This window comes from Pan paniscus, chromosome 6, assembly GCF_029289425.2.
Source record: "Pan paniscus chromosome 6, NHGRI_mPanPan1-v2.0_pri, whole genome shotgun sequence".
NCBI lineage: Eukaryota > Metazoa > Chordata > Mammalia > Primates > Hominidae > Pan > Pan paniscus.
In genome coordinates this window covers 135,330,337-135,358,102 of record NC_073255.2, presented here as the reverse complement: position 1 = coordinate 135,358,102, position 27,766 = coordinate 135,330,337, and positions in this window count along the sequence as shown.

Here is a 27,766-nt window from a genome sequence, read left to right as displayed (position 1 = left end):
GTAGATATTTACATGTTTATACTGATAGCGGTGTAGATATTAACATGTTTATAGAGATAACATTGTAGATATTTCCATATTTATACAGATAGCGGTGTAGTTATTTCCATGTTTACACAGATGTCGGTGTAGATATTTCCATGATTATACAGATGGCGGTGGAGATATTTCCATGTTTTTACAGATCATGGTGTAGATATTTCCATGTTTATACAGATAGCGGTGTTTGTATTTACATGTTTATTCAGATAACGGTGCAGATATTTCCATGATATAGAGATAGCGGTGTAGATATTTCCATGATCATACAAATAGCGGTGTAGGTATTTCCATGTTTATTCAGATAGCTGTGTAGTTATTTCCATGTTTATAGAGATAAAGGTGTAGATATTTCCATATTTATACAGATAGCGCTGTAGATATTTCCATGTTTTTACAGATGGTGGTGTAGATATTTCCATGTTTATACTGATAGCGGTGTAGATATTTCCATGTTCATGCAGATGGCGATGTAGATATTTCCATGTTTATAGAGATGGCGGTGTACGTATTTCCATGTTTATAGAGATAGTGGTTAAGATATTTCCATGTTTATACACATAGCGGTGTAGATATTTCCATGTTTATACAGATAGCTTTGTAGATATTTCCATGTTTGTACTGATGGCTGTGTAGATATTTTCCATGTGTATACAGATGGCAGTTTAGCTTTTTCCATGTTTATAAAGATAGTGGTGTAGATATTTCCAAGATTATACAGATGAATGTGAAGATATTTGCATGTTTATACAGATGGCGGTGTATATGTTTCCATGTTTATAGAGATAGTGGTGTAGATATTTCCATGTTTATTAGAGATAGCGTTGTATATATTTCCATATTTATACAGATAGCGGTGTAGATATTTCCATGTTTATACAAATGGCGGTGTAGATATTTCCATGTTTATTCAGATGGCGGTGTAGATATTTCCATGTTTATACAGATGGCGGTGTACACATTTCCATGTTTATACATATATCGGTGTAGATATTTCCATGTTTACAGAGATAGCGTTGTAGATATTTCCATTTTTGCACAGATAGCGGTGTAGATACTTCCAACTTTACACAGATAGCTGTGTGAATATTTCTATGTTTACACAGATAGCGGTGTAGATATTTCCAGGTTTATACAGATAGCGGTGTAGATATTTCCACCTTTGTACAGATAGCGGTGTAGATATTTCCACGTTTATACAGATAGCGGTGTAGATATTTCCAAGTTTATGCAGATGGCGATGTAGATATTTCCATGTGTATACAGATAGCGGTGTAGATATTTCCATGTATATACAGATAGCGGTGTAGATGTTTCCACGTTTACACAGATAGCGATGTAGAGCTTTCCTCATTTATACAGATAGCGTTGTAGATATTTCTACGTTTATACAGCTAGCGGTGTAGATATTTCCACGTTTATACAGATAGCGTTGTAGATATTTCCATGTTTATACAGATGGCGATGTACATATTTCCATGTTTATGCAGGTAGCGGTGTAGATATTTCCATGTTTATACAGATAGCGGTGTAAATATTTCCATGTTTATACAGACGGCGTGAAGATATTTCCATGTGTATACATATGGTAATGTAGACATTTCCATGTTTATAGAGATGGTGGTTTAGATATTTCCATGTTTATACAGATGGTGGTGTAGATATTCCCATGTTTATACAGATGACTGTGTAGATATTTGAATGTTCATACAGATTGCAGTGTAGATATTTCCATGTTTATAGAGATAGTGGTGTAGATATTTCCATGTATATACAGATGGCGGTGTAGTTATTTCCATGTTTATTTAGATAACAGTGTAGATTTTTCCATACTTATACCGATAACGGTGTAGAAATTTCCATGTTTACAAAGCTCGCGGTTTAGATATTTCCATGTTTATACAGATGGCGGTGTAGGTATTTCCATGTTTATACAGATGGAGGTGCAGATATTTCCATGTTTATACACATAGCAGTGTAGATAATTTCATGTTTACAGAGATAGCGGTGTAGATATTTCCTTCTTTGCACAGATTGCGGTGCTGATATTTCCATCTTTACACAGATAGCGGTGTAGATATTTCTTAGTTTACGCAGATACCTGTGTAGATATTTCCATGTTTACACAGATAGGGTTGTGGATATTTCCGTGTTTATTCAGATAGCGATGTAGATATTTCCATGTTTACGCAGATAGCTGTGGAGATATTTCCTTGTTTATACAGATCGTGGTGGAGATATTTCCATGTTTATACAGATGGCGGTGTAGATATTTCCATGTTTATAGAGATAGCGATGTAGATATTTCCATCTTTCCAGAGATGGCAGTGTACAGATTTCCATTTTTATAGAGATCGCGGTGTAAATATTTCCATGTTTGTACAGATGGCGGTGTAGATATTTCCATGTTTATAGAGATAGCGGTGTAGATATTAACATGATTATACAGATAGTGGTGTAGATATTTCCATGTTTATACAGATAGCGGTGTAGATATTTCCATATTTACATAGATAGCTTCGTACATATTTCCATCTTTGCACTGATAGCGGTGTAGATATTTCCTTGTTTACACAGATAGCTGTGTAGATATTTCCATGTGTATACAGATAGCGTTGTAGAAATTTCCATGATTATGGAGATAGCCGTATAGACATTACCATGTTTATAGAGGTAGCGGTGTAGATATTTCCATGTTTATAGAGATAGCGGTGTAGATATTTCCATGTTTATACAGATAGCGGTGTAGATAGTTCCATGTTTATACAGATAGCGGTGTAGATATTTCCATGTTTATAGAGAGAGCGGTGTGGATATTTCCATGTTTATACAGGTAACGTTGTAGAAATTTCCATGTTTATAGCGATCGCAGTGTAGATACTTCCATCTTTCTACAGATGGCAGTGTAGATATTTCGTTGTTTATACCGATGGCGGTGTAGATATTTCCATGTTTATACAGATGGCGGTGTAGATATTTCCATGATTATGCACATGGCGGTGTAGGTATTTCCATTTTTATAGAGATGGCATTGTAGATTTTACAATGTTTATAGAGATAGCGGTGTAGATATTTCCATGTTTACAGAGATGGCGGTGTAGGTATTTCCATGTTTATAGAGATAGTGGTGTATATATTTCCATGTTTAAACAGATATTGGTGAATATATTTCCATGTTTATACCGCTCGCGGTGTCGATATTTCCATCTTTATACAGATGGCAGTGTAAGTATTTCCATGTTTATAGAGACAGCGGTGTAGATTTTCCATATTTATACAGATAGCGGTGTAGATGTTTCCAGGTTTATACAGATAGCGGTGTAGATATTTCCATGTTTATAGAGAGAGCGGTGTAGATATTTCCATGTTTATACAGGTAGCGTTGTAGAAATTTCCATGTTTATACAGATGGCGGTGTAGATATATCCAAGTTTATACAGATAGCGGTGTAGTTATTTCCATGTTTATACAGATTACGGTGTAGGTATTTCCTTGTTTATAGAGATAGCGGTGTAGATATTTCCATCTTTATGCAGATCTTTGTGTAGACATTTCCATCTTTCTACAGATGGCAGTGTACATATTTCTATGTTTATAGAGATGGCGGTGTAGATAATTCCATGTTTGTACAGATGGCGGTGTAGTTATTTCCATGTTTATGCTGATGGCGGTGTAGATATTTCCATGTTTATAGAGATGGCGATGTAGATATTTCCATGTTTATACAGATAGTGGTATAGATATTTCCATGTTTATACAGATAGTGGTGTACATATTTCCATGTTTACAGAGATAGCACTGTAGGTATTTTCATATTTGCACAGATTGCGGTCTAGATATTTCCATCTTTACACAGATATTGTTGCAGATATTTTCATGTTTATACAGATGGCAGTGTAGATATTTCCATGTTTATACAGATATTTGTGTAGAGATTTCCATGTTTATACAGATGACTGTGTAGCTATTTCCGTGTTTATACAGATGGCAGTGTAGATATTTCCATTTTTATACAGATTGAAATGTAGATATTTCCATGTTTATAATGATAGCGGTGTAGATATTTCCTTGTTTATACAGGTAGCGGTGTACATATTTCTATGTTTATACAGATCGTTGTGTAGATATTTCCATGTTTATACATATCGTGGTGTAGATATTTCCATGTTTATTCAGATACCGATGTAGATATTTCCATGTTTACAGAAATAGCGGTGTAGATATTTGCATATTTGCACAGATTGTGGTGTAAATATTTCCATTTTTATACAGATATCGGTGTACATATTTCCATGTTTATACAGATAGCTGTGTAGATATTTCCCTGTTTACACATATAGTGTTGTAGATATTTCCATGTTTATACAGGTAGTGTTGTAGATATTTCCATGTTTATAGAGATAGCGCTGGAGATATTTCCATGTTTATACAGATAGCGATGTAGATATTTCCATGCTTACACAGATAGCGGTGTAGATATTTCCATGTTTATACTGATAGCGGTGTATATATTTCCATGTTTATGCAGATAGCGGTTAAGATATTTCCATGTTTTTTCAGATAGCGGTGTAGATATTTCCATGTTTACAGAGATAGCGGTATAGATGTTTCCATCCTTGCACAGATTGCAGTGTAGATATTTCCATGTTTACACAGATAGCGGTGTAGATATTTCCATGTTTACACAGATATCTGTGTATATATTTCCATGTTTACACAGATAGCCTTGTAGATATTTCCATGTTTATACAGATAGGGGTGTAGATATTTCCATGTTTACAAAGATACCGGTATAGATATTTCCATATTTATACAGATAGCGTTGCAGTTATTCCCATGTTTATAGAGATAGCGGTGTAGATATTTCCATGTTCATAGAGATAGCGGTGTAGATATTTCCACGTTTATAAAGATAGCAGTGAAGACTTTTCCATGTTTATAGAGATAGCTGTGTAGATATTTACATGTTCATACAGATGGCAGTGTAGATATTTCCATGTTTATGCAGATGGCAGTGTAGGTATTTCTATGTTTATGCAGATGTCTGTGTAGCTATTTCCATGTATATACAGATGGCGGTGTAGATATTTCCATTTTTATAGAGACGGCTGTGTAGATATTTCGCTGTTTATACAGATAGCGCTGTAGATATTTCCATGAATATAGAGATGGCGGTGTAGATATTTGTATTTTTATAGAGAGGGCGTGTAGTTATTTCCACGTGTATAGAGATGGCAGTGTAGTTATTTCCATGTTTATAGAGATAGCGGTGGAGATATTTCCATGTTTATACAGATAGCGGTGTAGATATTTCCATGTTTATACAGATAGCGGTGTCGACATTTCCATGTTTAAAAATATGGCGGTGTACATAGTTCCATGTTTATGGAGATGGCGGTGTAGATATTTTCATGTTTATAGAGATGGCGGTGTAGATATTTCTATGTTCAAAGAGATTGCGGTGTAGATATTTGCATGTTTATAGAGATAGCGGTGTATGTATTTCTATGTTTATAGAGATACGGGTGTAGTTATTTCCATGTTTATACAGATGGCAGTGTAGATATTTCCACGTTTATGCAGATGGCGGTGTAGATATTTCCAAGTTTATAGAGATAGGGGTGTAAATATTTCCATGTTTATACAGATGGCCGTGAAGAAATTTCCATGTGTATACATATGTCAGTGTAGATATTTCCATGTTTATAGAAATGGCGGTGTAGATATTTCCATGGTTATAGAGATAGCGGTGTACATATTTCCATGTTTATACATATGGCGGTGTAGATATTTCCTTGTTTATACAGATAGTGGTGTAGATATTTCCATGTTTATATAGATAGCGGTGTAGATATTTCCATGTTTATAGAGATAGCGGTGTAGTTATTTCCCTCTTTGCACAGATTGCGGTGCAGATATTTCCATCTTTACACAGATAGCCCGGTAGATATTTCCAAGTTTAGACAGATAGCTGTGTATATAATTCCATGTTTACAGAGATAGCGTTGTAGATATTTACATGTTTATACAGACAGCGGTGTAGTTATTTCCATGTTTATACAGATAGCGGTGCAGATATTTCCATTTTTGCACAGATAGCGGTGTAGATATTTCCATGTTCATGCAGATGGCGGTGTAGATATTTCCATGTTTATAGAGATGGCGGTGTAGATATTTCTATGTTTATACAGATAGCAGTGTAGATATTTCCATGTCTATAGAGATGGCAGTGTAGGTATTTCCATGTTTATAGAGATAGTGTTGAAGGGATTTCCATGTTTATAAACATAGCGGTGGAGATATCTCCTTGTTTATAGAAATACTGGTGTAGATATTTCCATGTTTATACAGATAGCGCTGTAGATATTTCCATGTTCATACAGATAGCGGTGGAGATATTTCCATATTTATACTGATCGTGGTGTAGATATTTCCATGTTAAAGCAGATAGCGGTGGAAATATTTCCACATTTACAGAGACAGCGGTGTAGATATTACCATGTTTATACAGATGGCTTTGTAGATATTCCCATGTGTATACAGATGGTATTGTAGATATTTCCATGTTTATAGAGATGGTGGTGTAGATATTTCCATGTTTTTACCGACGACTGTGTAGATATTTGCATGTTTATATAGATGGCGGTGTAGATATTTCCATGGTTATAGAGATAGCGGTGTAGATATTTCCACGTTTATACAGATGTCGGTGTAGATATATCCTTGTTTATACAGATAGTGTGGTAGATATTTCCATGTTTATACAGATAGCGGTGCAGATATTTGCGTGTTTATAGAGATAGCGGTGTAGATATTTCCATCTTTGCACAGATTGTGGTGCAGATATTTCCATCTTTACACAGATAGCTCTGTAGATTTTTCCAAGTTTACACAGATAGCTGTGTTTATATTTCCTTGTTTATACAGATCGTGGTGTAGATATTTCCATGTTTATACAGATACCCTTGTAGATATTTCCATGTTTATACAGGTCGCGGTGTAGATATTTCCTAGTTTATACAGATCGCGGTGTAGATATTTCCATCTTTCCACAGTTGGCAGTGTAGATATCTCCATGTTTACACAGAGAGCGGTGTAGATATTTCCATGTTTATGGAGATAGTGGTGTAGATATTTCCATGTTTATACAGATGGCTGTGTAGTTATTTCCATGATTATACAGATGGCTGTGTACATATTTCCATCTTTATACAGATAGCGGTGTAGATATTTCCATGTTTACAGAGATAGCGTTGTAGATATTTCCATCTTTGCACAGATTGCGGTGGAGATATTTCCATTTTTACACAGATAGCAGTGTAGATATTTCCAAGTTTACACAGATATCTGTGTGGATATTTCTATGTTTATACAGATAGCGTTGAAGATTTTTCCATGTTTACACAGATAGTGGTGGAGATATTTCCATGTTTATACTGATAGTGGTGTAGATATTTCCACGTTTGTACAGATAGCGGTGGATATATTTCCACGTTTATACAGATAGCGATGAAGAGATTTCCACGTGTATACAAATAGCATTGTAGATATTTCCATGTTTATACAGATTGCGGTGTACATATTTCCATGTTTACACAGATAGCTGTGTAGATATTTCCATGTTTATACAGATAGCGGTGTAGATATTTCCATGTTTATACAGATTGCGGTGTACATATTTCCATGTTTATAGAGATATCGGGGTAGATATTTCCATGTTTATACGGATGGCTGTGTAGATATTTCCATGTGTATACAGATCGCAATGTAGATATTTCTATGTTTATACAGATGGTGGTGTAGATATTTCCATGTTTATACAGATGGCGTTGTAGATATTTCCATGTTTATGCCGATGGGGTTGTAGTTATTTCCATGTTTATAGAGATGGCCGTGTAGATGTTTTTGGTTTACAGATATAGCGGTGTAGATAAGTACATGTTTACAGAGATGGCGGTGTAGGTATTTCCATGTTTATAGAGATAGTGGTGTAGATATTTCCATGTTTATACAGATAGCAGTGTAGATATTTCCATGTTTATACAGGTAGTGGTGTTGGTATTTCCGTGTTTATACAAATAGCAGTGTAGATATTTCCTGGTTTATACAGCTCACGGCGTAGATATTTCCATCTTTATACAGACAGCAGTGTAGATATTTCCATGTTTACACAGATAGCGTTGTAGATATTTCCATCTTTATACAGACAGCATTGTAGATATTTCCTTGTTCGTACAGATAGCAGTGGAGATATTTCCATCTTTATACAGATAGCGGTGTAGATATTTCCATGTTTATACAGATATCGGTGTAGATATTCCCATGTTCATACAGATTGCGGTGTTCGTATTTCCATGTTTATAGAGGTAGCGGGGTAGATATTTCCATGTTTATACTGATGGCTGTGTAGATATTTCCATGTGTGTACAGATGGCAATGTAGATATTTCTATGTTTATACAGATTGTGGTGTGGATATTTCCATGTTTATACAGATGGAGGTGTAGATATTTCCATGTTTATACAGATGACTGTGTAGATATTCCCATGTTTTCACAGATGGCGGTGTAGATATTTCATTGTTTGTACAGATAGCGGTGTGGCTATTTCTATGTTTATACAGATTGCGGTGTAGATATTTCCATGTTTATGGAGATAGCGGTGCAGATATTTCCATGTTTATAGAGGTTGAAGTGCAGATATTTCCATGTTTATTGAGATTGCGGTGTAGATATTTCCATCTTTACACAGATAGCAGTGTACATATTTCCAGGTTTTCACAGTTGGCTGTGCAGATATTTCCATGTTTACACAGATATTGTTGTGGATATTTCCATGTTTATAAAGATAGCGGTGTAGATATTTCCATGTTTATGCAGATGGCGTTGTGGATATTTCCATGTTTATAGAGACGGCCGTGTAGATATTTCTATGTTTACAGAGATAGCAGTGTAGATAATTCCATGTTTACAGAGATGGCTTTGTAGGTATTTCCATGTTTATAGGGATAGTTGTGTAGATATTTCCATGTTTATACTGCTCACGGCGTAGATATTTCCATCTTTATACAGACGGCAGTGTAGACATTTCCATGTTTATAAATATAGCGGTGTAGATATTCCCATGTTTACACAGATGGCAGTGGAGATAGTTCCATGTTTATTGAGATGGCAGTGTAGATATTTTCATGCTTATAGAGATGACGGTGTATATATTTCCATGTTTATAGAGATAGCGGTGTAGACATTTCCATGATTATACAGATGGCTGTGTAGATATTTGCATGTGTATATAGATGGCAATTTAGATATTTCCATGTTTATAGAGATTGTGGTATAGATAATTCCATGTATATACAGATGACTGCGTAGATATTTCCATGTTTATACAGATAGCGGTGAAGGTATTACCATGTTTATAAAGAGAGCGGTGTAGATATTTCCATGTTTATACAGATAGCGGTGGAGATATTTCCATGATTATACAGACAGCGTTGTAGATATTTCCATGTTAATACAGATACCGGTGTAGATATTTCCATGTTTATACAGATAGCGTTGGAGATATTTCCATGTTTATACAGATAGCGGTGGAGATATTTCCATGTTTATACAGATAGCGGTGTAGATATTTCCATGTTTATATACATAGGGGTGTAGATATTTCCAAGTTTATACAGATAACGGAGAAGATATTTCCATGTTTATACAGATGGCGGTGTAGATATTTCCAAGTTTATACAGATAGCGGTGCAGATATTTCCATGTTTATACAGATTGCGGTATACATATTTCCATGTTTATAGAGATAGCGGTGTAGATATTTCCATGTTTATACGAATGGCTCTGTAGATATTTCCATGTGTATACAGATGTCAGTGTAGATATTTCCATGTTTATGCAGATGGAGGTGTAGATATTTCTTTGTTTATACAGATGACTGTGCAGAAATTTCCATGTTTTTACAGATGGCGGTGTAGATATTTCCATGTTTATACAGATAGCGGTGTGGCTATTTCCATGTTTATACAGATAGCTGTGAGGATATTTCCATGTTTATAGAGATGGCTGTGTAGATATTGCCATGTTTATACAGATGGCTTTGTGGATAGTTCCATATTTATACAGATGTCATTGTAGATATTTCCATGTTTATGCAAATAGTTGTGTAGATATTTCCATGTATATATAGATGACAGTTTAGTTATTTCCATGTTTATACAGATGGCGGTGTATATATTTCCATGTTTATAGAGATAGCCATGTACAAATTTCGATGTTTATATGGATAGCGGTGTAGGCATTTCCATGTTTATATAGATAGCGGTGTACATATTTCCATATTGATACTGATAGTGGTGTAGATATTTCCATGTTTATACAGATGGTGGTGTAGATATTTCCAAGTTTATACAGATGGCTGTGTGGATACTTCCATGTTTATTCAGATGGCAGTGTAGATATTTTCATGTATGTTCAAATAGTTCTGTAGATATTTCCATGTTTATACAGATGACCGTGTAGGTATTTCCTTGTTTATACAGATTGCGGTGTAGATATTTCCGTGTTTATAGAGATATCCATGTAGATATTTCCATATTTATACAGATAGCGGTGTAGACATTTCCATGTTTATAGAGATTGCGGTGTAGATATTTCCATGTTTATACAGATAGCGGTGTAGATATTTCCATGTTTATACAGATAGCGGTGTAGATATTTCGATGTTTATACAGATAGCGGTGTAGATAATTCCATGCTTACAGAGATACCGGTGTATATATTTCCATATTTGCACAGATTGTGGTGTAGACATTTCCATTTTACACAGATAGCGGTGTACATATTTCCATGTTTACTCAGATAGCTGTGTAGATATTTCCATGTTTAAACAAATAGTGTTGTAGTTATTTCCATGTTTATACAGATAGCGGTGTAGATATTTACATATTTATACAGATAGCGGTGTAGATATTTCCATGTTTATGCAGGTAGAGGTGTAGATATTTCCATGTTTATGCAGATCATAGTGCAGATAATTCCATCTTTCTACAGATGGCAGTGTAGATATTTCTATGTTTATACAGATTGCGGTGTAGATATTTCCATGTATATACAGATGACTGTGTAGATATTTTCATGTTTATACAGATGGCTGTGTAGATATTTCCATGTTTATACAGATGGTGGTGTAGACATTTCCATGTTTTTGGAGATAGCGGTGTAGATATTTCCATGTTTGTACATATAACGGTGCAGATATTTCCCAGTTTATAGAAATAGCGGTGTAGATATTTCCATCTTGGAACAGATTGCGGTGAAGATATTTCCATCTTTACACAGATAGCGGCGTATATAATTCCATGTTTACACTGATAGCGTTGTAGATATTTCCATGTTAATACAGATAGTGGTGTAGATGTTTCCATGTTTATACAGACAGCGGTGGAGATATTTCCATGTTTATACAGATAGCGGTGTAGATATTTCTTGTTTATACACATAGCGGTGTAGATATTTCCATGTTTATACAGAGAGCAGTGTAGATATTTCCATGTTAACAGAGACAGCGCTGTAGATATTTCCATATTTGCAGGGATTGAGGAGTAGATATTTCCATCTTTACACAGATAGTGGTGTACATATTTCCATGTTTACACAGATAGCTGTGTAGATATTTCCATGTTTACACAGTTTTGTAGATATTTCCATGTTTATACAGATAGCGGTGTAGATATTTCTATGTTTATAAAGATAGCGTTGTAGTTATTTCCATTTTTATAGAGATAGCGATGGAGGTATTTACATGTTTATTCAGATAGCTATGAAGAAATTTCCATGTTTATAAAGATAGCAGTGTAGATATTTCCATGTTTATACCGATAGTGGTGTAGATGTTTCTATGTTTATAGTGATAGCGGTGTAGATATTCCCATGTTTATACAGAGAGCGGTGGCGATATTTCCATGTTTATACAGATAGCGCTGGAGATATTTCTATGTTTATACAAATGGCAGTGTAGATATTTCCAAGTTTATAGAGATAACGGTGTATATATTTCCATTTTATAGAGATAGCGTTGTAGATACTTCCATCTTTATACAGATTGTGGTGTAGGTATTCCCATGTTTATGGAGATAGCGGTGTAGATATTTCCATGTTTATACAGATGGAGTTGTAGATATTTCCATGTTTATACAGATGACTATGTAGATATTTTCATGTTTTTACAGATGGCGGTGTAGATATTTCCATGTTTATGCAGATAGCGGTGTAGATATTTCCATGTTTATACAGATTGCAGTGTAGATATTTCCATGTTTATACAGATAGCGGCGTAGATATTTCCACGTTGATACAGATGGTGGTGTAAATATTTCCATCTTCCTACAAATGGCAGTGTAGATATTTCTATGTTTATAGAGATGGCTGTGTAGATATTTCCATGTTTATATAGATGGCAATGTAGATATTTTCTTGTTTATGTAGATGGCGTTGTAGATATCTCCATGTTTAAAGTGATGGCGGTGTATATATTTCCATGTTGATGGAGATAGCGGTGTAGATATTTCCATGTTTATAGAGATAGCGGTGTAGTTATTTCCATGTTTATAGAGATAGCGGTGTAGATATTTCCATATTTCTACAGATGACTGTGTAGATATTTCCATGTTTGTAGAGATCTCAGTGTAGATATTTCCATGTTTATAGACAGAGCGGTGTAGATATTTTCATGTTTATACAGATTGCGGTGGAGATATGTCCATGTTTATACAGATAGCAATGGAGATATTTCCACGTTAATACACATAGCGGTGTAGATATTTCCATGTTTATACAGATAGCGGTGTAGATATTTCCATGTTTATACAGATGGCTGTGCCGATATTTCCATGTTTATACAGAATTCTCTGTAGATATTTCCATGTTTATATAGATGACAATGTAGATATTTCCAGGTTTATACAGATGACTGTGAAGATATTTCCATGTTAATACAGATGGCGTTGTAGATATTTCCATGTTTATAGAGATAGCGGTGTAGATATTTCCATGTTTATTGAGATAGCGGTGTAAATATTTCCATATTTATACAGATAGTGGTGTAGATATTTCCATGTTTTTACAGATAGCGGTGTAGATATTTCCATCTTTATTAAGAGATTGCTGTACATATTTCCATGTTTATACAGATCACTGTGTAGATATTTCCATGTTTATACAGACAACGTTTTAGATATTTCCAGCTTTATACAAACGGTGGTGTAGATATTTCCATCTTCCTACACATGACTTTGTAGTTATTTCCATGTTTATACTTATGGCAGTGTAGATATTTCCATATTTATAGAGATAGCAGTGTTGATATTTCCAGGTTTATACAGATAGCGGTGTAAATATTTCCAAGTTTATACAGATCGTGGTGTAGATATTTCCATGTTTATTCAGATACCGGTGTAGATATTTCCATGTTTATACAGACTGCAGTGTAGGTATTTCTATGTTTATAAAGATAGCGGTGCAGATATTTCCATGTTTGTACAGATGGCGGTGTTGATATTTCCATCTGTACACAGATTGCCGTGTAGATATTTCCATCTTTATACAGATGGCGTTGCAGATATTTCCATGGATATGCAGATGGCGGTGTGGATATTTCCATGTTTATACAGATAGCGCTGTAGGTATTTCCATGTTTATAGACATAGCGGTGTAGATATTTCCATGTTTATATAGATGGCGTTGTAGATATTTCCATGTTTATACCAATAGCGATGTTGGTATTTCCATGCTTATGCAGTCAGCGATGTAGATATTTACAAGTTTATACAGCTCGCGGTGCAGATATTTATATCTTTATACCGATGGCATTGTAGATATTTCATTATTCAGACAGTTGGCGGAGTAGATGCTTTCATGTTTATACAGATGGCGGAGTAGTTAGTTCCATGTTTATGGAGATGGCAGTGAAGATATTTTCATGTTTATAGAGATGGCGGTGTAGATATTTCCATGTTTATAGAGATAGCAGTGTAGATATTTACATGTTTATTCAGATGTCTGTGTATATATTTCCATGTGTAAACAGATGGCATTGTAGATATTTCCATGTTTATACAGATGACTGTCTAGGTATTTCCATGTTTTTACAGATGGCAGTGCAGATATTTAAATGTTTATAGAGATAGCGGTGTAGATATTTCCATATTTCTACAGATGGCGGTGTTGATATTTCAATCTATACACAGATGGCCGTGTAGATATTTCCATGTTTATACAGATGGCAGCGTAGATATTTCCATGGACATGCAGATGACGGTGTAGTTATTTCCATGTTTATACAGATAGCGGTGTAGATATTTCCATGTTTACACAGATAGTGGTGTAGATATTTCCACGTTTACACAGTTACCATTGTAGATATTTCCATGTTTATACAGATGGCTGTGTAGATATTTTCATGTTTATACCGATGGTGGTGTAGATATTTCCATGTTTACACAGATGACTGTATAGGTATTTCCATATTTATACAGATGGCGGTGTAGATATTTCCATGTTTATAGAGATAGCGGTGTAGATATTTCCATATTTATACAGATAACGGTGTAGAAATTCCCATGTTTATACAGATATCGGTGTAAATATTTCCATGTTTATGCAGATCACGGTGTAAATATTTCCATGTTTATAGTGATAGCGGTGTAGGTATTTCCATGACTATAGACATAGCGGTGAAGGTATTTCGATGTTTATACAGATGGCGGTGTAGATATTTCCATGTTTATTCAGAAAACTTTGTATTTCCATGTTTATACAGCTGGAGGTGTAGATATTTCGATGTTTATAGAGATAGCAGTGGAGATATTTCCATGTTTATACAAATAGCGGTGTAGTTATTTCCATGTTTATATAGATAGCGGTGGAGATATTTCCATGTATATACACATGGCTGTGTAGATATTTCCATGTTTATACAGATACCGGTGTAGATATTTCCGTGTTTATACAGACCGCAGTGTAGATAATTCCATGTTTATAGAGATAGCAGTGTAGATATTTTCATGTTTGTACAGATGGCGGTGTTGGTGTTTCCATCTATACACAGATTGCCGTGTAGGTATTTCCATGTGTATACAGATGGCATTGTAGATATTTCCATGTTTATACAGATGGTGGTGTAGGTATTTCCATGTTTATACAGATGGCGGCGCAGATATTTCCATGGATATATAGATGGCGGTGTAGATATTTCCATGTTGATACAGATAGTGGTGTAGTTATTTCCATGTTTATATAGATTGCGGTGTAGTTATTTCCATGTATATACACATGGCTGTGTAGATATTTCCATGTTTATAGAGATAGCGGTGTAGATATTTCCATGTTTGTACAGACCGCGGTGTAGATATTTCCATCTTTATACAGATAGCGGTGCAGATATTTCCATGTTTGTACTGCTGGCGGTGTTGATATTTCCATCTATGCACAGATGACCGTGTAGATATTTCCATGTTTATACAGATGGCGGCACAGATATTTCCATGGATATTTAGATGGCGGTGTAGATATTTCCATGTTTATACACATAGCGGTGTAGTTATTTCCATGTTTATATAGATAGCGGTGTAGATATTTCCATGTATATACACATGGCTGTGTAGATATTTCCATGTTTATGCAGATGGCGGTGTATATATTTCCATGTTTATACTGATAACTTTGTAAGTATTTCCATGTTTATACAGATGGCGGTGTAGATATTTCGAAGTTTATAGAGATAGCAGTGGAGATATTTCCATGTTTATGCAGATAGCGGTGTAGATATTTCCATGTTTCTACTGATAGTGGTGTAGATATTTCCATTTTTATAGAGATGGCGGTGTAGATATTTTCCATGTTCATAGAGATAGCGGTGTTGATTTTTCCATGTTTACAGAGATTGCGGTGTGGATATTTCCATGTTTATACAGATGGCTGTGTAGATATTTCCATGTTTATACAGATGACTTTGTAGGTATTTCCATGTTTATACAGATGGCGGTGTAGATATTTCCATGTTTATAGAGATAGCTGTGTAGATATTTCCATGTTTATACAGATAGGGGTGAGGATATTTCCATGTTTATACAGATCGCGGTGTAGATATTTCAATGTTTTTACAGATGGCAGTGTAGATATTTCAATGTTTATAGAGATGGCGCTGTAGATACTTCCATGTTTATACAGATAACGGTGGAGATATTTCCATATTTATACAGAGGGCTGTGTAGATATTTCTATGTTTATACAGATGGCAGTGTAGATAATTAAATGTTCCTACACATGACTGTGTAGGTATTTCCATGTTTATACAGATGTCTTTGTAGATATTTCTATGTTTATAGAGATATCGGTGCAGATATTTCCATGTTTATACACATACCGGTGTAGACATTTCCATGTTTATACAGACCGCAGTGTAGATATTTCCATGTTTATAGAGATAGAAGTGTAGATATTTCCATGTTTGTACAGATGGCGGTGTTCATGTTTCCATCTATACACAGATTGCTGTGTAGTTATTTTCATGTGTATACAGATGGCATTGAAGATATTTCCATGTTTATACAGATGGTGGTGTAGATATTTCCATGTTTACACAGATGACTGTATAGGTATTTCCATGTTTATACATATGGCGGTGTAGATATTTCCATGTTTATAGAGATAGCGGTGTAGATATTTCCATATTTATACAGATAACGGTGTAGAAATTTCCATGTTTATACAGATAGCGGTGTAAATATTTCCATGTTTATACAGATCACCGTGTAGATATTTCCATGTTTATAGAGATAGCGGTGTAGATATTTCCATGTTTATACAGATAGCGGTGAGGATAATTCCATGTTTATACAGATCGCGGTGTAGATATTTCCATGTTTATACAGATCACGGTGTAGATATTTCCATGTTTATACAGATAGCGGTGTAGATATTTCCATGTTTTTACAGATAGCGGTGTAGATATTTCCATATTTATACAGATAATGGTGTAGAAATTTCCATGTTTATACAGATAGCGGTGTAAATATTTCCATGTTTATACAGATCACGGTGTAGATATTTCTATGTTTCAATAGATAGCGGTGTAGATATTTCCATGTTTATACCGACCGTGGTGTAGATATTTCCATGGTTATACAGATAGCAGTGCAGATATTTCCATGTTTGTACAGATGGCGGTGTTGATATTTCCATCTATACACAGATGACCGTGTAGATATTTCCATGTTTATACAGATGGCCGCGTAGATATTTCCATGGTTATGTAGATGGCAGTGTAGATATTTCCATGTTTATACAGGTAGCGGTGTAGTAATTTCCATGATTATATAGATAGCGGTGCAGATATTTCCATGTATATACACATGGCTGTGTAGATATTTCCATGTTTATACAGATGGCAGTGTAGATATTTCCATGTTTATAGAGATAGCAGTGGAGATATTTCCATGTTTATAAAGATAGCGGTGTAGACATTTCCATGTTTATACTGATCGTGGTGTAGATATTTCCATGTTTATAGAGATGGCGGTGTAGATATTTCGATGTTCATAGAGATAGCAGTGTTGATTTTTCCATGTTTATAGAGATAGCGGTGTGGATATTTCCATGTTTATAAAGATAGGGGTGTAGATATTCCCATGTTTATAGAGATGGCGGTGTAGATATTTCCAGGTTTATACAGATCACGGTGTAGATATTTGCTTGTTTATACAAATAGCGGTGTAGTTATTTCCATGTTTATACAGATAGCGGTGTAGATATTTCCATGTATATACAGATGGCTGTGTAGGTATTTCCATGTTTATACCGATGGCTGTGTAGATATTTCCAAGTATATACAGATGACTTTGTAGGTATTTCCATGTTTATACAGATAGCGGTGTAGATATTTCCATGTTTATACAGATGGCGGTGTAGATAATTCCATGTTTATAGAGATGGCAGTGTAGATATTTCCATGTTTATAGAGATAGCGGTGTAGATATATCCATGTTCATAGAGATAGCAGTGAGGATATTTCCATGTTTATACAGATAGCAGTGTAGATATTTCCACTTTTATAGAGATAGCGGTTTAGATATTTCATACTTATACAGATATCGGTGTAGATATTTCCATGATTATACAGATTGTGGTGTAGATATTTCCATGTTTATACAGATAGCGGTGTAGATATTTCCACGTTTATACAGATGGCGGTGTAGACATTTCCAGCTTTCTACAAATGGCAGTGTAGATATTCCCATGTTTATAGAGATGGCTGTGTAGATATTTCCATGTTTATATAGATGGCAGTGTAGATATTTTCTTGTTTATGTAGATGGCGTTGTAGATACCTCCATGTTTAAAGATATGGCGGTGTGTATATTTCCATGTTGATGGAGATAGCGGTGTAGATATTTCCAAGTTTATAGAGATAGCGGTGTAGTTATTTCCATGTTTATAGTGATAGCGGTGTAGATATTTCCATGTTTCTACAGATGACTGTGTAGATATTTCCATGTTTGTGCAGATGGCAGTGTAGATATTTCCATGTTTATAGAGATAGCCATGTAGATATTTTCATGTTTATAGAGATTGCGGTGGAGGTATGTCCATGATTATACAGATAGAAATGGAGATATTTCCACGTTAATACACATAGTGGTGTAGATATTTCCATGTTTATACAGATAGCGGTGTAGATATTTCCATGTTTATACAGATGGCTGTGTCGATATTTCCATGTTTATACAGAGTTCTCTCTAGATATTTCCATGTTTATATAGATGATAGTGTAGATATTTCCCGGTTTATACAGATGACGGTGTAGATATTTCCATGCTAATACAGATGGCGGTGTAGATATTTCCATGTTTAGAGAGATAGTGGTGTAGGTATTTCCATGTTTATAGAGATAGCGGTTTAAATATTTCCATCTTTATAGAGATAGTCGTGTAGTTATTTCCATGTTTATAGAGATAGCGGTTTAAATATTTCCATCTTTATAGAGATAGTGGTGTAGATATTTCTATATTTATACAGATGACGGTGTAGATACTGCCATGTTTCTGAAGATGGCAGTGTAGATATTTTCATGTTTACATAGATGGCGGTGTAGATATTCCCATGTTTACTGAGATTGCAGTGTAGATATTTCCATGTTTATACTGCAAGTGGTGTGGGTATTTCCATGTGTATAGAGATAGTGGTGTAGACATTTCCATATTTATACAGGTAACGGTGTAGGTATTTCCATGTTTATACAGATAGCGGTGCTGATATTTCCATGTTTACACAGATGCCTATGCAGATATTTCCATATTTATACAGAGGGCTGTGTAGATATTTCTATGTTTATACAGATGGCAGTGTAGATATTTAAATGTTCCTACACATGACTGTGTAGGTATTTCCATGTTTATACAGATGTTTTTGTAGATATTTCCATGTTTATAGAGATAGCGGTGCAGATATTTCCATGTTTATACAGATAGCGGTGTCTATATTTCCATGTTTATACAGATGGCCGTGTAGATATTTCCATATTTATACAGATGTCTGTGTAGATATTTCCATGTGTATACAGATGGTATTGTAGCTATTTCCATGTTTATACAGATGGTGGTGTAGATATTTCCATGTTTATTCAGATGACTGTGTAGATATTTCCATGTTTTTACAGATGGCAGTGTAGATATTTCAATGTTTATAGAGATGGCGCTGTAGATATTTCCATGTTTAAACAGATAACGGTGGAGATATTTCCATGTTTATACACATAGCCGTGTACATATTTCCATGTTTATACAGACAGTGGTGTATGTATTTCCATGTTTATACACATAGCGGTGCAGATAATTCCATGTTTACACAGATGCCTATCAGACATTTCCATATTTATACAGAGGGCTGTGTAGATATTTCTATGTTTATACAGATTGCAGTGTAGATTTTCCATGTTCCTACACATGACTGTGTAGGTATTTCCATGTTTATACAGATGGCTTTGTAGATATTTCCATGTTTATAGAGATAGCGGTGCAGATATTTCCATGTTTATACATATAGCGCTGTATATCTTTCCATGTTTATACAGATCGTGCTGTAGATATTTCCATGTTTATACAGATACCGGTGTAGATATTTCCATGTTTATACAGATAACTTTGTAAGTATTTCCATGTTTATACAGATGGCGGTGTAGATATTTCGATGTTTATAGAGATAGCAGTGGAGATGTTTGCATGTTTATACAGATAGCGTTGTAGATATTTCCATGTTTATACTGATCGTGGTGTAGATATTTCCATGTTTATAGAGATGGCGGTGCAGATATTTCCATGTTCATAGAGATAGCGGTGTTGATTTTTCCATGTTTATAGAGACAGCGGTGTGGATATTTCCATGTTTATACAGATAGGGGTGAAGATATTTCCATGTTTATAGAGATGGCGCTGTAGATATTTCCATGTTTATACAGATCACGGTGTAGATATTTGCTTGTTTATAAAAATAGCGGTGTAGTTATTTCCATGTTCACACAGATAACGGTGTACATATTTCCATGTATATACAGTTGGCTGTGTAGATATTTCCAGGTTTATACAGATGGCTGTGTAGATATTTCCATGTTTATACAGATGACTTTGTAGGTATTTCCATGTTTTTTCAGATGGCGGTGTAGATATTTCAATGTTTATAGAGATAGCTGTGTAGATATTTCCATGTTTATACAGATAGCGGTGTAGATATTTCCATGTTTATACAGATCGCGGTGTAGATATTTCCATGTTTATACAGATAGCTCTGTAGATATTTTCATGTTTTTACAGATATCGGTGTTGATATTTCCATGTTTACACAGATTGCGGTGTAGATATTTCCATCTTTCTACAGATGGCATTGAAGATATTTCCATGTTTATATAGATGGCGGTGTAGATATTTCCATGTTTATATAGATTGTGGTTTAGATATTACCATTTTTATACGGATAGCGGTGTAGTTATTTCCATGTATATACAGATAGTGGTGAAGATATTTCCATGTTTATACAGATCGCGGTGTATATATTTCCATGTTTGTACAGATCGCAGTGTAGATATTTCCATGTTTATACAGATAGCGATGTAGATATTTCCATGTTTATACAGATAGCGGTGTAGATATTTCCATGTTGATAGAGATAGCGGTGTAGGTATTTCCATGTTTATAGACATAGCGCTTTAGATATTTCCATGTTTATATAGATGGCGTTGTAGATATTTCCATGTTTATACCGATAGCGGTGTTGGTTTTTCCACGTTTATACAGATAGCGATGTTGATATTTCCATGTTTATACAGCTCGTGGAGCAGATATTTATATCTTTATGAAGATGGCATTGTAGATATTTCCTTGTTCACACAGATGGCGGTGTAGATGTTTCCAAGTTTATACAGATGGCGGAGAAGTTAGTTCCATGTTTATGGAGATGTCAGTGTAGATATTTTCATGTTTATAGAGATGGCGCTGTAGATATTTCCATGTTTATAGAGATAGCAGTGTAGATATTCACATGTTTATACAGATGGCTGTGTAGATATTTCCATGTGTATACAGATGGCATTGTAGATATTTCCATGTTTATACAGATGACTGTATAGGTATTTCCATGTTTTTACAGATCGCAGTGCAGATATTTCCATGTTTATAGAGATAGCGGTGTAGATATTTCCATGTTTGTACAGATGTCGGTGTTGATATTTCCATGGACATGCAGATGGCGTTGTAGATATTTCCATGTTTATACAGTTTGCGGTGTAGATATATCCATGTTTACACAGATGGTGGTGTAGATATTTCCATGTTTATACAGATGGCTGTGTAGATATTTCCATGTTTATACAGATGACTTTGTAGGCATTTCCATGTTTATACAGATGTCTTTATAGATATTTCCATGTTTATAGAGATAGCGGTGCAGATATTTCCATGTTTATTCAGATAGCGGTGTTTATATTTCCATGTTTATACGGATCATGGTGTAGATATTTCCATGTTTATACACATACCGGTGTAGACATTTCCATGTTTATAGAGACCGCAGTGTAGATAATTCCATGTTTATAGAGATAGCAGTGTAGATATTTCCATGTTTGTACAGATGGCGGTGTTGATGTTTCCATCTATAAACAGGTTGCCGTGTAGGTATTTTCATGTTTATACAGATGGCATTGAAGATATTTCCATGTTTATAGAGATGGCGGTGTAGATATTTCCACGTTTATAGAGATAGCGGTGTAGATATTTCCATATTTATAGAGATAACGGTGTAGAAATTCCCATGTTTATACAAATAGCGGTGGAAATATTTCCATGTTTATACAGATCACGGTGTAGATATTTCCATGTTTATAGAGATAGCGGTGTAGATATTTCCATGTTTATACAGATAGCGGTGTAGATATTTCCATGTTTGTACAGACCGCGGTGTAGATATTTCCATCTTTAAACAGATAGCGGTGCAGATATTTCCATGTTTGTACTGATGGCGGTGTTGATATTTCCATCTATGCACAGATGACCGTGTAGATATTTCCATGTTTATACAGATGGCGGCACAGATATTTCCATGGATATTTAGATGGCGGTGTAGATATTTCCATGTTTATACACATAGCGGTGTAGTTATTTCCATGTTTATATAGACAGCGGTGTAGATATTTCCATGTATATACACATGTCTGTGTAGATATTTCCATGTTTATACAGATGGCGGTGTATATATTTCCATGTTTATACTGATAACAGTAAGTATTTCCATGTTTATACAGATGGCGGTGTAGATATTTCGATGTTTATAGAGATAGCAGCAGAGACATATCCATGTTTATGCAGATAGCGTTGTGGATATTTCCATGTTTATACAGATAGGGGTGTAGATATTTCCATGTTTATAGAGATGGCGGTGTAGATATTTCCATGTTTATACAGATCAAGGTGTAGATATTTCCTTGTTTATATAAATAGTGGTGTAGTTATTTCCATGTTTATACTGATAGTTGTGTAGATATTTCCATTTTTATAGAGATGACGGTGTAGATATTTTCCATGTTCATAGAGATAGCGGTGTTGATTTTTCCATGTTTACAGAGATAGCGGTGTGGATATGTCCATGTTTATACAGATAGGGGTGTAGATATTTCCATGTTTATAGAGATGGCGGTGTAGATATTTCCATGTTTATACAGATCACGGTGTAGATATTTCCTTGTTTATATAAATAGTGGTGTAGTTATTTCCATGTTTATACAGATAGCGGTGAGGATATTTCCATGTTTATACAGATCGCGGTGTAGATATTTCAATGATTTTACAGATGGCAGTGTAGATATTTCAATGTTTATAGAGATGGCGCTGTAGATATATCCATGTTTATAGAGATAACGGTGGAGATATTTCCATGTTTATACAGAGAGCAGTGGAGATATTTCCATGTTTATACACATAGCGGTGTACATATTTCCATGTTTATAGAGACAGCGGTGTAGGTATTTCCATGTTTATACAGATAGCGGTGCAGATATTTCCATGTTTACACAGATGCCTATGCAGATATTTCCATATTTATACAGAGGGCTGTGTAGATATTTCTATGTTTATACAGATGGCAGTGTAGATAATTAAATGTTCCTACACATGACTGTGTAGGTATTTCCATGTTTATACAGATGTCTTTGTAGATATTTCCATGTTTATAGAGATAGCGGTGCAGTTATTTCCATGTTTATACAGATAGCGGTGTATATATTTCCATGTTTATACAGATCATGGTGTAGATATTTCCATGTTTATACACATACCGGTGTAGATATTTCCATGTTTATACAGACCGCAGTGTAGATATTTCCATGTTTATAGAGATAGAAGTGTAGATATTTCCATGTTTGTACAGATGGCGGTGTTGATGTTTCCATCTATACACAGATTGCCGTGTAGGTATTTTCATGTGTATACAGATGGCATTGAAGATATTTCCATGTTTATACAGATGGTGGTGTAGATATTTCCATGTTTACACAGATGACTGTATAGATATTTCCATGTTTATACATATGGCGGTGTAGATATTTCCATGTTTATAGAGATAGCGGTGTAGATATTTCCATATTTAAACAGATAACGGTGTAGAAATTTCCATGTTTATACAGATAGCGTTGTAAATATTTCCATGTTTATACAGATCACAGTGTAGATATTTCCATGTTTATAGAGATAGTGGTGTAGACATTTCCATGTTTATACAGATAGCGGTGTAGATTTTTCCATGTTTATACAGACCGCGGTGTAGGTATTTCCATGTTTGTACAGATAGCTGTGCAGATATTTCCATGTTTGTACAGATGGCGGTGTTGATATTTCCATCCTTACACAGATGACCGTGTAGACATTTCCATGTTTATACAGATGGCGGCACAGATATTTCCATGGATATGTAGATGGCGGTGTAGATATTTCCATGTTTATACACATAGCGGTGTAGTTATTTCCATGTTTATATAGATAGCGGTGTAGATATTTCCATGTATATACACATGGCTGTGTAGATATTTCCATGTTTATAGAGATAGCGGTGTAGAAATTTGCATGTTTATACAGATAACTTTGTAAGTATTTCCATGTTTATACACATGGCGCTGTAGATATTTCGATGTTTATAGAGATTGCAGTGGAGATATTTCGATGTTTAAACAGATAGCGGTGTAGATATTTCCATGTTTATACTGATAGTGGTGTAGATATTTCCATGTTTATAGAGATGGCGGTGTAGATATTTCCATGTTCATAGAGATAGCGGTGTTGATTTTTCCCTGTTTATAGAGATAGCAGTGAGGATATTTCCATGTTTATACAGATAGGGGTGTAGATATTTCCATGTTTATAGAGATGGCGGTGTAGATATTTCCATGTTTATACAGATCATGGTGTAGATATTTCCTTGTTTATACAAATAGCGGAGTAGTTATTTCCATGTTTATACAGATAGCGGTGTAGGCATTTCCATGTATATAGAGATGGCTGTGTAGATATTTCCATGTTTATACAGATGGCTGTGTAGATATTTCCATGTTTATACAGATGACTTTGTAGTTATTTCCATGTTTATACAGATGGCGGTGTAGATATTTCCATGTTTATAGAGATAGCTGTGCAGATATTTCCAAGTTTCAACAGATAGCGGTGAGGATAATTACAGGTTTATACAGATCGCGGTGTAGATATTTCCATGTTTATACAGATCACGGTGTAGATATTTCTATGTTTATACAGATAGCGGTGTAGATATTTCCATGTTTTTACAGATAGCGGTGTAGATATTTCCATGTTTATTCAGATTGCGGTGTAGATATTTCCATCTTTCTACAGATGGCATTGTTGATATTTCCCTGTTTATACAGATAGCGGTGTAGGTATTTCCATGTTTATACAGATTGCGTTGTAGATATTTCCATCTTTCTACAGATGGCATTGTAGATATTTCCCTGTTTATACAGATGGCGGTGTAGATATTTCCATGTTTATATAGCTGGTGGTGTAGATATTACCATGTTTATACAGGTAGCGGTGTAGATATTTCTATGTTAATACAGATTGTGGTGAAGATATTTCCATGTTTATACTGATCGGTTTGTAGATATTTCCATGTTTATACAGATCACGGTGTAGATATTTCCATGTTTATACTGATAGCAGTGTAGATATTTCCATGTTTATACAGATAGCGGTGTAGTTATTTCCATATTTATACAGATAATGGTGTAGAAATTTCCATGTATATACAGATAGCGGTGTAAATATTTCCTTGTTTATACAGATCACGGTGTAGATATTTCTATGTTTCAATAGATAGCGGTGTAGATATTTCCATGTTTATAAAGATAGCGGTGTAGATATTTCCATGTTTATACCGACCGTGGTGTAGATATTTCCATGGTTATACAGATAGCGGTGCAGATATTTCCATGTTTGTACAGATGGCGGTGTTGATATTTCCATCTATACACAGATGACTGTGTAGATATTTCCATGTTTATACAGATGGCCGCGTAGATATTTCCATGGATATGTAGATGGCAGTGTAGATATTTCCATGTTTATACAGGTAGCGGTGTAGTAATTTCCATGATTATATAGATAGCGGTGTAGATATTTCCATGTATATACACATGGCTGTGTAGATATTTATATGTTTATGCAGATGGCGGTGTAGATATTTCCATGTTTATAGAGATAGCAGTGGAGATATTTCCATGTTTATAAAGATTGCGGTGTAGATATTTCCATGTTTATACTGATCGTGGTGTAGATATTTCCATGTTTATAGAGATGGCGGTGTAGATATTTCCATGTTCATAGAGATAGCCGTGTTGATTTTTCCATGTTTATAGAGATAGCGGTGTGGATATTTCCATGTTTATAAAGATAGGGGTGTAGATATTTCCATGTTTGTAGAGATGGCGTTGTAGATATTTCCAGGTTTATACAGATCACGGTGTAGATATTTGCTTGTTTATACAAATAGCGGTGTAGTTATTTCCATGTTTATACAGATAGCCGTGTAGATATTTCCATGTATATACAGATGGCTGTGTAGGTATTTCCATGTTTATACCGATGTCTGTGTAGATATTTCCAAGTATATACAGATGACTTTGTAGGTATTTCCATGTTTATACAGATAGAGGTGTAGATATTTCCATGTTTATACAGATGGCGGTGTAGATAATTCCATGTTTATAGAGATGGCGGTGTAGATATTTCCATGTTTATAGAGATAGCGGTGTAGATATATCCATGTTCATAGAGATAGCAGTGAGGATATTTCCATGTTTATACAGATAGCAGTGTAGATATTTCCACTTTTATAGAGATAGCCGTTAAGATATTTCATATTTATACAGATATCGGTGTAGATATTTCCATGATTATACAGATTGCGGTGTAGATATTTCCATGTTTATACAGATAGCGGTGTACATATTTCCACGTTTATACAGATGGCGGTGTAGATATTTCCATCTTTCTACAAATGGCAGTGTAGATATTCCCATGTTTATAGAGATGGCGGTGTAGATATTTCCATGTTTATATAGATGGCAGTGTAGATATTTTCTTGTTTATGTAGATGGTGTTGTAGATACCTCCATGTTTAAAGAGATGGCGGTGTGTATATTTCCATGTTGATGGAGATAGCGGTGTAGATATTTCCAAGTTTATAGAGATAGCGGTGTAGTTATTTCCATGTTTATAGTGATAGCGGTGTAGATATTTCCATGTTTCTACAGATGACTGTGTAGATATTTCCATGTTTGTACAGATGGCAGTGTAGATATTTCCATGTTTATAGAGATAGCCGTGTAGATATTTTCATGTTTATACAGATTGCGGTGGAGTTATGTAGATGATTATACAGATAGAAATGGAGATATTTCCACGTTAATACACATAGCGGTGTAGATATTTCCATGTTTATACAGATGACTGTGTAGATATTTCCATGTTTATAGAGATAGTTGTGTAGATATTTTCATGTTTATACAGATTGCGGTGGAGTTAAGTCCGTGATTATAAAGATAGAAATGGAGATATTTCCACGTTAATACACATAGCGGTGTAGATATTTCCATGTTTATACAGATAGCGGTGTAGATAT